This window comes from Odocoileus virginianus, chromosome 9 (genome assembly GCF_023699985.2).
Source record: "Odocoileus virginianus isolate 20LAN1187 ecotype Illinois chromosome 9, Ovbor_1.2, whole genome shotgun sequence".
Lineage (NCBI taxonomy): Eukaryota > Metazoa > Chordata > Mammalia > Artiodactyla > Cervidae > Odocoileus > Odocoileus virginianus.
In genome coordinates this window covers 32,415,025-32,427,157 of record NC_069682.1, presented here as the reverse complement: position 1 = coordinate 32,427,157, position 12,133 = coordinate 32,415,025, and positions in this window count along the sequence as shown.

Here is a 12,133-nt window from a genome sequence, read left to right as displayed (position 1 = left end):
TTTCCCACAATGGTAACAAGGTGATTGATAGGGGCCCAAGACTTTAGCAAAATGGTGAGGACTGTTTGGGGACTGAGTCATCCCCCAGATGATTTTAAATACTAGGGTGCTGCGACATGACTGAGGCATGTGCCATTTCCAGGTGGTCCCGGTGCTGAACCACTCCCTACCCCCAACCTGGTTCAGGGGACTAGGTATTTTTCTGCTCCTGGAGGAGGACGTGCTACCTAGACCGACCCAGTTGCTCTGACTCCGCAGAGACTGCCGGCGCCCAGGCTGGGAGAAGCCCTGCTGGCCTGGACACAGACTCCAAGGAATTTGGCCGAAACTCAAGAGCAGATTATCCCAGCCTCAGCTGAAACTGAAGCATTTACTACTTAGTCTTTCTCTGGGAACCAGATTGGCAGGGTTGTTGCCTCTAACTGTAACATGAGAAACGTCTCTCCGTCTCTCCTCTTATCTGTTGTCTTTCACCAAGGAAGGATGGGTTTTATAAGCATTTTAAAAATAGAAACATGGAACCGCCCCCTTGATGAGCTCATGAAAACCACACCTAATCTTCTGGGAACTAAGTATTAGCCTTGTTTCCTACACAGAGATCTTCCAAACATAGCTTCATTTTAAGGAGCTGCTGAAATGGCTGCTCCAGGGGTGGGGGTTCTCTCTGGTTCTTCATTGCTTATGCAATAGCAGATTTCATCTGGTGGGGTGAATTAAGAGGCTTTACTCACTTTTTAATGTCTAACAGAGATTGGCCCTGGTGACCCGGATTACTGGAGAGAGAGGACAATTGAAGGGAAAGAAAAAGTTTGCAGACTACTTGCGTTTTTCTCGGTCAAGACTTTGTTACACAGGCTTGCAAAAGCAATCCTGCTCAGTGTGCTGGAAAAGTGAGGCCTCAGCTTGCTGAGGAGAAGCCACCCAGTGGGGAGTGTGCACAGCCAAAGAGGGGTGATTAAAGCAGAGATGGCTGTTTGCAGCCAGCAAACTGCACTTGAAAACTGAGCTGCAAGGTTGCAGTTTACCTGAAGAGGCTTCTCCATAGGTGCATTGGGACAGTAATAGGCTTGTTATCTGTAGCGCAGAAATCAGAGCTCATTAACACCCAGGACCAAGGTGATTAACGACGGTGGGTGCATCAGCCAGTGAGTGCATCAGTCTCTGTAACCCTAACCAGATCTATGCTGATAAACAGAATACAGGACACTGCTTTCCAGTCTTTTTCATATTCATAAAAATTATAGTATTTTTCTAGAATACTGGGATAAATTGGAATAAATTGGAGGATACCCATATGTGACTTGGGCTTCCCTGGTGGTTCAGTGATAACGAATCTGCCTGTCATGCAGGAGACACAGGTTTGATCCCTGTGTTGGGAAGATCCCCTGGAGAAGGAAATGACAACCCACTCCAGTATTCCTGCCTAGGAAATCCCATGGAAAAAGGAGCCTGGTGGGCTACAGTCTATGAAGTCACTGAGTCAGACACAGTTGAGCGACTAAACAACAACAATATGTGACTTGAAGAAAAATGTATCAATATTTCATTTTCTTAAATTATAATGACAATAATAACATTTGAGGAAGATCATTAAATCTTGAGTTTTAGTAAAGTTTTAAATAAGATGTTTTTAAAGTTAGGCAGAACTTGAGCCTGATTTCATCAGCATAACATTTTGCTATCTGGCTTTTGTTGCAGCTATACATATTTACCCACTATCCTAGGTAGCTCAAATGGTAAAAAATCTGGCCATAATGCGGGAGACCTGGGTTGCATCCCTGGGATGAGAAGATTCCCTGGAGAAAGACATGGCAACCCACTCCAATATTCTTGCCTGGAGAATTCCATGGACAGAGGACCTGGTGGCTATAGTCCATGGAATCGTGAAGAGTTGGACATGACTGAGCGACTAACACTTTCACATACATATATACCTATTCAGTTCAGTTGCTCAGTTGTGTCTGACTCTTTGTGACCCACGGACTGCAGCATGCCAGACTTCCCTGTCCATCACCAGCTCCCGGAACCTGCTCAAACTCATGTCCATCGAGTCGGTGATGCCATCCAACCATCTCATCCTCTGTCATCCCCTTCTCCCACCTTCAATCTTTCCCAGCATCAGGGTCTTTTCAAATGAGTCAGTTCTTTGAAGCATCAAGTGGCAAAAGTATTGGAGCTTCAGCTGGAGCATCAGTCCTTCCAATGAATATTCAGAACTGATTTCCTTTAGGATGGACTGGTTGGATCTCCCTGCAGTCCAAGGGACTCTCAAGAGTCTTCTCCAACACCACAGTTCAAAAGCATCAATTCTTTGGAGCTCAGCTTTCTTTATAGTCCAACTCGCACATCCATACATGACTAATAGAAAAACCATAGCTTTGACTAGACAGACCTTTGTTGGCAAAGTAATGTCTCTGCTTTTTAACATGCTGTCTAGGTTGGTCATAACTTTTCTTCCAAGGAGCAAGCATCTTTTAATTTCATGGCTGCAGTCACCATCTGCAGTGATTTTGGAGCCCCCCAAAATAGCCTATCACTGTTTCCATTGTTTCCCCATCGATTTGCTATGAAGTGATGGGACCAGATGCCATGATCTTAGTTTTTTGAATGTTGAGTTTTAAGCTAATATTTTCACTCTCCTCTTTCAGTTTCATCAAGAGGCTCCTCAGTTCCTCTTTGCTTTCTGCCATAAGGGTGTTGTCATCTTCATAGCCAAGGTTATTGATATTTCTCCCAGCAATCTTGATTCCAGCTTGTGCTTCATCCAGCCCAGCATGTCATATGATGTACTCTGCATATAAGTTAAATAAGCAGGGTGACAATATACAGCCTTGAGGTACTCCTTTCCCAATTTGGAACCAGTCTGTTGTTCCATGTCTGGTTCTAACTGTTGCTTTCTGACCTGCATACAGGTTTCTCAAGAGGCAGGTCAGGTGGTCTGGTATTCCCATCTCTTTCAGAATTTTCCACAGTTTGTTGTGATCCACACAGTCAAAGGTTTTGGCATAGTCAGTAAAGCAGAAATAATGGGTAAAGCCTCTTACCCATTAAGCGGTTTGAATAATGACCTCTTTAAACTTCTGATAATAACCTTCAGATGAGAGAGTGTGCAGACACATAAGTAATAAATGTAAAACCATTATAATAATCTTTAAATTTTCTGAACAGTTGAAATTCCGTTTTAAAAATCCAGTAGGTCTTGATTTTTTCGTTCAACAGGTAGGTTTCTTATGATAAGTGAATTTCAATGATAATTGAATGTTTTCATATTAAGTCTTTCTTAGGAGTGAAGCTGTAATGTGAAAACTTGCCTGCACTATCAGAGCGTCTAGCTTGGATGCCGCTGAAAAGACACAGCAGACGGAAGGATGAAGCGTGGTGGGGCAGGAGGGAAGATTCTGGACCGTTTGCCCCACTCCTTGCCCTGCCTCCACTTCTGATGCTCCATGGGCTTTGGCCTTGCTCCTCTGGAACACAGCTTCCTCCAGCCTGGACTGGGCCCCCTGCAGCTGTTGGCAGATGGACCTGCTGGCCTCACTCAGCATCTTGGGGTGGATTAGGGATTCCATCAGACCTGCGGGGACCACATGAGCAACAGCACCTTCCACTCTGACCCCACTGTCACTCTATAGCATCCCAGAGATGACCACAGAGGCCCCCAAATGCCTTAAGGCTGCAGTCCTCAACCTTTTTGGCACCAGGAGCTGGTTTTGTGGAAGACAACTTTTCCATGGACTGGGGGTGGGGTGGGGGTAGTGGGCATTGGAGGCAGAATGGAGATGGCTTCGGGATGATTCAAATCCATTCCATTTATTGTGCACTTTCTTTCTGTTATTATGATCTCAGCTCCACCTGAGATCATCAGGCATTAGGTCCTGGAGGGTGGGGACCCTTGCCTTAAGGAATATGTGCACGCCCAGTCTCTCAGTCACATTCAACACTCTGCGACCCCATGGACTATAGCCCATCAGGGTCCTCTTCTATGGAACTTTCCAGACAAGAATACTGGAGAGGGTCACTGTTTCCCACTCCAGGGGATCTTCCTGTCTCAGGGATTGAACACACATCTCGTGAGTCTCCGGCATGGGCAGGCGGGTTCTTGACCACTGCGCCTTTAAGGAATACAAGGGTATCTATGTTCCTCCACATCACTGTGCAGGGCTTCCCCCTACAGATCCCTCCTAGGACTCAGGGCAGAGGACAGACCAGGATGAAGGGGACAGTTTTCTCTGTCCACCTCTTTCCTTTGTCTTCTCCTCAACTTTGGGGACTAGAGAGGGAAATGGCAAGCCACTCCAGTACTCTTGCCTGGGAAATCCCATGGACAGAGGCGCCTGGAGAGCTACAGTCCATGGGGCCACAAAGAGTTGGACACAGCTGAGTGCACACACACACACACACACACACACACTCACGTGTACGTGTGCGCACACACACCCCTTTGGGGACCTCACTGTACTCACCAACTTTTGCTCTCACGGTGCAAAGTGGGACCAGCAATGATAAGAAGGCCATGGGCCTGGGGCAGAGATGGAGTCCTCTGGTGGGGGTTGGGGTGAGAAACCCACTGCTTCCTGGTCTCTCTCAGCTGTGGTTGGTGTTTACCTCTGAATAAACCTGTGTATACCCGGCCTGGGTGTGAACCAGAGACCTTCTGCTCTTAATGTGCAGAAAGCTCAAACTCCGGACTCTCAAAGTACATAAATTGCACCCGTTTTATATGAAATGTATTCTTTTTTCGTTCATTGCTTTGTGCTGTGACTTCCTCAAATGTGCCACACTCTGAAAACAGAAACTTCTGATCTGTGCCTGTCTCTTCCACCTCCTGAATGGAAACTCCCAGTGCAGCATTTCTTAATCTCCGGCTTCCGAGATTACCACACGGCTCAGGATGTACCCCCCACCAAGGAACCATTTGGGGCTCTCTCCTCTGGCAGATGCAATTGCTTTCATTTTTCACATTTGTAGAGGGGGGAGGAGGACTCCGCAACAAGACTCCCCCTAACTGTGTGGGGCCACGCATTGGAGCGGTCCCTGGTGTGCTGGTGGGCATTCTCTGCTAGGCACCTCCCACGACTCCTTGTTAACCAGAGTCTCCTTATCCCAGGACCAGATGTCACCTGCAAACACGATATGAGGGACTATTGGCAACTTACTGCCCCAGTGAGGCAAGGAATTGTTTTAAAAAATTAAGTACAGCTTGATCTGCAAGTGTAAATGCAGAGGTAGAAAAAAAAGTCACTATAATAGCATCCACTCCAAAAACAATCATTACTAACTTCCTTTGGAATGGTGTTCTTCGCACACTACACATTAGGAAATTGGCTGGATTACTATTTCAACAGCCCTTTTAAAAGGGTGTTGGGTGCTTATTCTCATGTGAGTGCTTTAAACCAAGTGAGTTAAATACATTTGGGGTTTTCCTTTGCATTTACAGCACTAACAACAATTGCAAGGACTTCCCTGGTGATCCAGGGGTCAAGAATCTGCCTGTCAATGCAGGAGACACAGGTTCTATCCTTGATCCAGGAAGATTCCACTTGCCATGGAGCATCTAACCTCCACATACCTCCTCCAGGTCTTTAGATTGATAATCTTTTGTCTCTAATCATGGGAAGAGAGGTTGTGAAGGCATTTCATCTGTCTCCTAGTAGGTAGAGATACAGAAGAGGGCTAAGCCCAGGAAACCTCACAAATGGAACACTAGTTTTGATTATGCTTAAAGGGAAACTGGGCTTCCCAGGTTGACCCAGTAAAGAATCCACCTGCCAATGCAGGAGATGCAGGAGACTCGAGTTCAGTCCCTGGGTCAGGAAGACCCCTTAGAGGAAGGCATGCAACCCACTCCAGTAGTCTCAACTGGAAAATTTTGTGGACAGAGGAGCCTGGTGGGCTACAGTCCATGGGGTCACAAAAAAGTCAGACATGACTGAGCACAGCCTCTCAAGCACAAAGGGAAGCCAGCTCTAATTATTCTTGGAGTTTGAGGGAGCCCAGAGAAACTTCCTGCCCCTCTCACCCTGGTCCTGGGTGGGCTGATGGGTGCCTGGAGGCACTGATGGGCTTAAGAGTATCCTGAGACCTTCTCCTGGTTGTTGAGAGCAGATGGATGGGCAGTGTCTCCCTGTTGTCCACCCAGGTCTTGCACACAGCACAATGCCCCTAGGCCAAAACTGTCCCTAAAACAGGAGTCCGTGCCCAGATGCCTACAGACATGCTGGAATGGAGCCTATTTCTATCAGCTCACAGAACCAGCGATAAACTCCTTATGATTCATGAGACCTGGTTGTTAAGTTTTGCTACTGCTGCTAAGTCGCTTCAGTCATGTTCAACTCTGTGCGACCCCATAGACGGCAGCCCACCAGGCTTCCCCGTTCCTGAGATTCTCCAGGCAAGAATACTGGAGTGGGTTGCCATTTCCTTCTCCAATGCATGAAAGTGAAAAGTGAAAGTGAAGTTGCTCAGTCGTTTCCGACTCTTAGCGACCCCACAGTCTGCAGCCTACCAGGCTCCTCCGTCCATGGGATTTTCCAGGCAAGAGTACTGGAGTGGGGTGCCATTGCCTTCTCCAGTTGTTAAGTACAGTCAAAACTAAGCATAAAATTATAAGTAAATGAAATCTATATAAAAGACAAAGTGATAAATTATAAAAACTTACCACGTCCTGATTACTGCATGGAGTTGTTTCTCAACTCTTGAGGTCATTCACGTTTACTACATCCCCATAGTGGAAATACGACACCGTGATGGGCGCCCATATGTCTTTTTCCAACTCTGCATTCAGTGGCCTCAAGTTAGCAGCCAAAATAGGCCATCGTGGGAGTTTTTACACCACGGAAACCAGCAAACACTACAAACCAGGGCAGGGCTTTCACAAGGCTGGTTGTTAAATATTTATCAGCCCAGCAAAAGCTGTGTCCATGCACTTTTGACACCCTTTTTAGGTACTTTTGACATGTTTTAGGTTATTTGTTTTTGCACTCTACCCACCTTTTCTAATATTAATAATCCATCAGAATATCTCATATTTCTACCAAAGTAGAAAATGCCTGACTGTTAACGGTGTTCATGGGCCACCATCTCTCTGTTACCGCCTGGAGCTTCATCCTTGTTCTAACAATAAAGCCGTGGGTAGCGGGGAAGGGCATCAGGGGTGTGTCCTGAGAGCCAGGCTACAGCCTAGGGTGGCCCCTTGGGGGCAGAGGCAGCAGACATTTTCCTTCATAAACCTGACTCCCAAGCTGATGCTGGCTGAGTTTACGATCAGTATTGCCCACCGCCTCTTAGGAATCCCCTGAGGAATTCTCATTCAGTATAAGGGGGCTTTGGCTTCCCAGGTGTCTCAGTGTTAAAGAATCCACTTGCCAATGCAGGAAACGCAGGACACATGAGTTTGATCCCTGGGTCGGGAAGACCCCATGGAGTAGGAAATGGCAACCTGCTCTAGTCTACTTGCCTGGAAAATTCCATGGACAGAGGAGCCTGGCGGGCTACAGACTATGGGGTCGCAAACAGTCAGACACGATTGAGCACACACACTTAAGGGGGCTTGTTCCTCTGAGATCTGAACTCAGAAAACTCAGGAGAATGGAAATGTGGGGCAAGTAAAAAGGTGTTTGTATTCAAACCTCTGCTTTACTTTCTGTCCATGTGACCGTAAGCAAATTAATACATTTGTGGAGCCTCAGTTTCTTTATTTATAGAAGGGGGGAAGAAACTACTTGGTTTTCATTTTACTTTTACACTTTCCTTTTTTTTTTTAAATAACATCAAGTGCTTATAAAAACCCACAGCTTTGACACTAAGAGAAAAGTGAAATTAATTATTACATGTCTTTACATTATACTGAAATACCTTTACAAAACACAATACTTTCATATATCTGTCCATTATTATCATTCATACAATAACCTTGAAAGTGACTGTTATTAGGCTTGTTCAACATTCGAGGAAATTTAGAGATAAGTAACTTATCTGACCCCATGAACCACAGCACGCCAGGCCTCCCTGTCCATCACCAACTCCCGGAGTTCACCCAAACCCATGTCTATACAGTCGGTGATGCCATCCAACCATCTCATCCTCTGTTGTCCCTTTCTCCTCCTGCCTTCAATCTTTCCCAGCATCAGGGTCTTTTCAAATGAGTCAGCTCGGATGTGAGGGCGATCTGGTTGCGACATCTGTCACCCCATTGATCGCCAGGGTTGATTCGGCTGATCTGGCTGGCTAGGTGGGTGTCCCCTTCCTCCCTCACCACTCCATGTGCGTCCCTCCCGAAGCTGCGCGCTCGGTCGAAGAGGACGGCCATCCCCGAGAGAGGAGGACCGGTCTTCGGTCAAGGGTATACAAGTAGCTGCACTCCCCTGCTAGAACCTCCAAACAAGCTCTCAAATGAGTCAGCTCTTCGCGTCAGGTGGCCAAAGTACTGGAGTTTCAGCTTCAACATCAATCCTTCCAATGAACAATCAGGACTGATTTCCTTTAGGATGGACTGGCTGGATCTCCTTGCAGTCCAAGGGACTCTCAAGAGTCTTCTCCAATACCACAGTTCAAAAGCATCAATTCTTTGGCCCTCAGCTTTCTTTATAGTCCAACTCTCACATCCATACACGACCACTGGAAAAACCATAGCAAAGAGTCGGACACGACTGAGCGACTGAACTGAACTGAACTGAACTTATCTGAGATTAGTCAGATAATACCCAGAACCAAAATTCTAACTCACATTTGCTACATTCAAAGCTATGCATTATCTGTACTCTGATAACAAAATAACAAAATTTTAAAATAATCTAAAAATTAAATATACAAACAAACTGGAAAAAAAAAGAACCCTATGTAGCCATTAGATTTCTATATTCTTGGACTTAGCTGGTGCTATGTCATTCATTTAAGAGACTTATGGGGAGCAGTAGACTCCAGGAACAACCCACATTGTCCATCTGCTGCTGTTTATTGTCGGGAAGACACTGGCCAGTCCTCCCTACTTCTGCCTACAGCCATGCTCTCAGAGGCCACACCAGCTTGGGTCCCCCCAACCCCTACCTCCTTGGTTGCTAGAAACCTACCATGTGGGTGGTTCTGGCTAATTGCACCACTGCAAAATCAGTTCCTCTGGCTTCACCCGCCAGATTAAAGATTCACGAGCATATTCTGGGCACAGACCTCCAAGCAGGGCTGGAAGAGTAAGATACTTCTTATTATTATTCTATTTTTTCTAAGCATTATTTATTTATGGCAGTGCTGGGTCTTCGTTGCTATGTGAGGGCTTTGTCCAGTTGCGGTGCACGGGCTTCTCGATGCCGTGGCTTCTCTGGTTGCAGGGCACAGACCCTAGGTCCACGGCTTCAGTAACTGTGGCTCATGGGCTCAGCAGCACTGAGGCCTGTGGGATCTTCCCAAATAAGGATCAAACTGGTGTCCTTAACCACTGGACCACCAGGGAAGCCTCAAGATGCCTCTTCTTAGCTAATTAAAGATGGAGAAGCTTCAACACACTACACGGATCCTGTAAGCACCCCTGCCCTGGTGCCCAGGTTGTAGCTTTAACAACTCCTAGAAAAACTCCATATTAAAGATCACACTAAGACTCTGCACTTTGTGAAAACTTAAATCTGATGGCAAAGCAAGTTATGTTCACTAAAGGCATTCCAGAAAATAGAGATAATAAAATTTACCTCCAGTCCTAACACTCAGATCTCCAATAACTACTGTCAACATTGTAATCAACAGCATTCTGATTTTCTTTGTAATGCACAGAAATTAAGATTTCCTTGCCTTTTGCCCCTGGGGACTGCTTCTAAAGTCAGCTTTGCAAGTGAGAAGCAGAGAATAACCAGCACATGATTTGACAGGCAATTTGCTCACCCACTTGTTTATTCACCAAACATCTGAGTGGCTGGTCTACAGCAGGGACAGCTCCAGGTGCTAGGAAACAGCAGTGGACAAACCCACTGGCCTTCTGGGAGCCTATCACCTGGGCACAGCAAGACACTGGACAAATACACACATACATATCATAGTTCAACTTCTGACAAACGCTCTGACGGAAATGAACAAGGTGGAGGAAGTAAAGGGAAGTGAAAGATACTTATGAACTAGATCTTGCAAAGCTCAGAGAACACCTTTCTGAGAATGTGCCCCTCACATAAAGATAGTGATGGAGATGATAGCAACATGATATAGGTCAAACGTTGCTGTGTAGGTGTAGCTGCTTATCACTTAACTCCACATTTCAATTTTGTTCTGAGTTGATGTGGGTCAATTCTCAAAGTAAGCAACGGTGTTAGAGGTGGTTTAACTCAACACCTTCACTTTATAAATGAGGAGGATGATGTCAAGGGGTGGCTTATTCAGAACCATGTTACTAGCAAAGAGCAGAGCCTCGTCTACAGGCTAACTTTGGTGACCCATAAATCCCATTTATTATTACTGTAACATACAGTTCCTTTTCAGTTCAGTTTGGTCACTCAGTTGTGTCTGACTCTGCAACCCCACAGACTGCAGCATGCCAGGCCTCCCTGTCCATCACCAACTCCCAGAGTTTATTAAACTCACACACATTGAGTCGGTGATGCCATCCAACCATCTCATCCTTTGTTGCCCCCTTCTCCTCCTGCCTTCAATCTTTCCCAGCATCAGAGTCTTTTCAATGAGTCAGTTCTTCCATCAGGTGGCCAAAGTATTGGAGTTTCAACTTTAGTATCAGTCCTTCCAATGAATATTCAGAACTGATTTCCTTTAGGATGGACTGGTTGGATCTTCTTGCTGTCCAAGGGACTCTCAAGAGTCTTCTCTAACACCACAGTTCAAAAGCATCAATTCTTTGGCGCTCAGCTTTCTTTATAATCCAACTCTCACATCCATACATGACTACTGGAGAAACCATAGCTTTGACTAGACAGACCTTTGTTGCCAAAGTAACGTCTCTGCTTTTTAATTACTTTTAGAGAAGTTAATATAAAGAAATGTTGCTCTATATTGTTCTCACAAATACACTGTAATCAAATATAACCAATTACACAGTAACTCGTATCTTTTTTTCTTCCCTCTGATGCAAAGTCTGGGGCAAAAGAAATAACAAGGGTTTTGGTGTTAGTTACATTACATCCAGATTTTTTTTCTTTTTTCATTCATTCATTTATTCTTTCTTTTGCCTTTCCCTAGCTGTGTGATTGGGAAAATGTACTTAATCCCCTGAACTTTAGTGTCCTTGTTTATGAAACCAGCATGCATTGTAAGTGGTGGTTTTTATTCCAATGTTTAAATGGAGAGAATTGGGCAAGATTATAAGGGGAAAAATAGCATACATGGAGGGATACAAGTTAATGTCTTCAACGCAGGGGAAACAGAGTCAAGTTCGCTGGTGGTTGGGTTTTTCTTGCAAGTCACTAGGGCTCTGATTAGTAACAGAAACCCTGGGTCAGTGCGTGGAGAAACCTCGTAACCAATCCAGCAGGTTGAAGCTGTATCACTGTGGTTTTTCTCTTTAAGATACCAAACCTTCCGGTTTTCTTTGGTGCCTCTTTTCTAAACTTGTTTTATTGACTGCATCACCGGCTGTGTGGTAGTAGTTTCATTTTTACCAGTGAGCTGGATTATCCCTCTGCAAATCTCCCTGGGGTTCTTGGAAAAATATCTGAAATTGATAAGAGCCAGGACATACCCAGGGTATTTGAAGGAAATACCCAGCTAAGAAATCATTGACTGCTCTACACAGTTTGCAGAGGTGTTAGGGATATCTTAACTATCTCCTTACAAAGGTCCAGTTAAAGGTCTATTTTTAGGTTTCAGAGATCTCCTTGGAATACTCTTTTTGGGGGGCTGGGGGGGGGACACCAAGATAGGAAGAAGTCTAATATTAATGTGTTTGAGCCTTTAGCTCTGAGGCTTCTCAAGCAGGCTGCTCTTTCCCTAACTCAGCTGGGTTCCCACATACCAAACAGAAATGGTCTGACCCAGAGAGAAGATGTGGGCTCCAGCCCAAGGATGGGCTCTCACTGATCCCAGATACTGATCCCCTCCAACTCGGGGCTCCTTTCCTCTGCTTTGAAGTCCCTGGCAGGCAGTTCTGTGCAGAAAATGTCATCCTCACTGTGGCTTGCTGGCTGCAACATTTCCAGAGAGATGCACA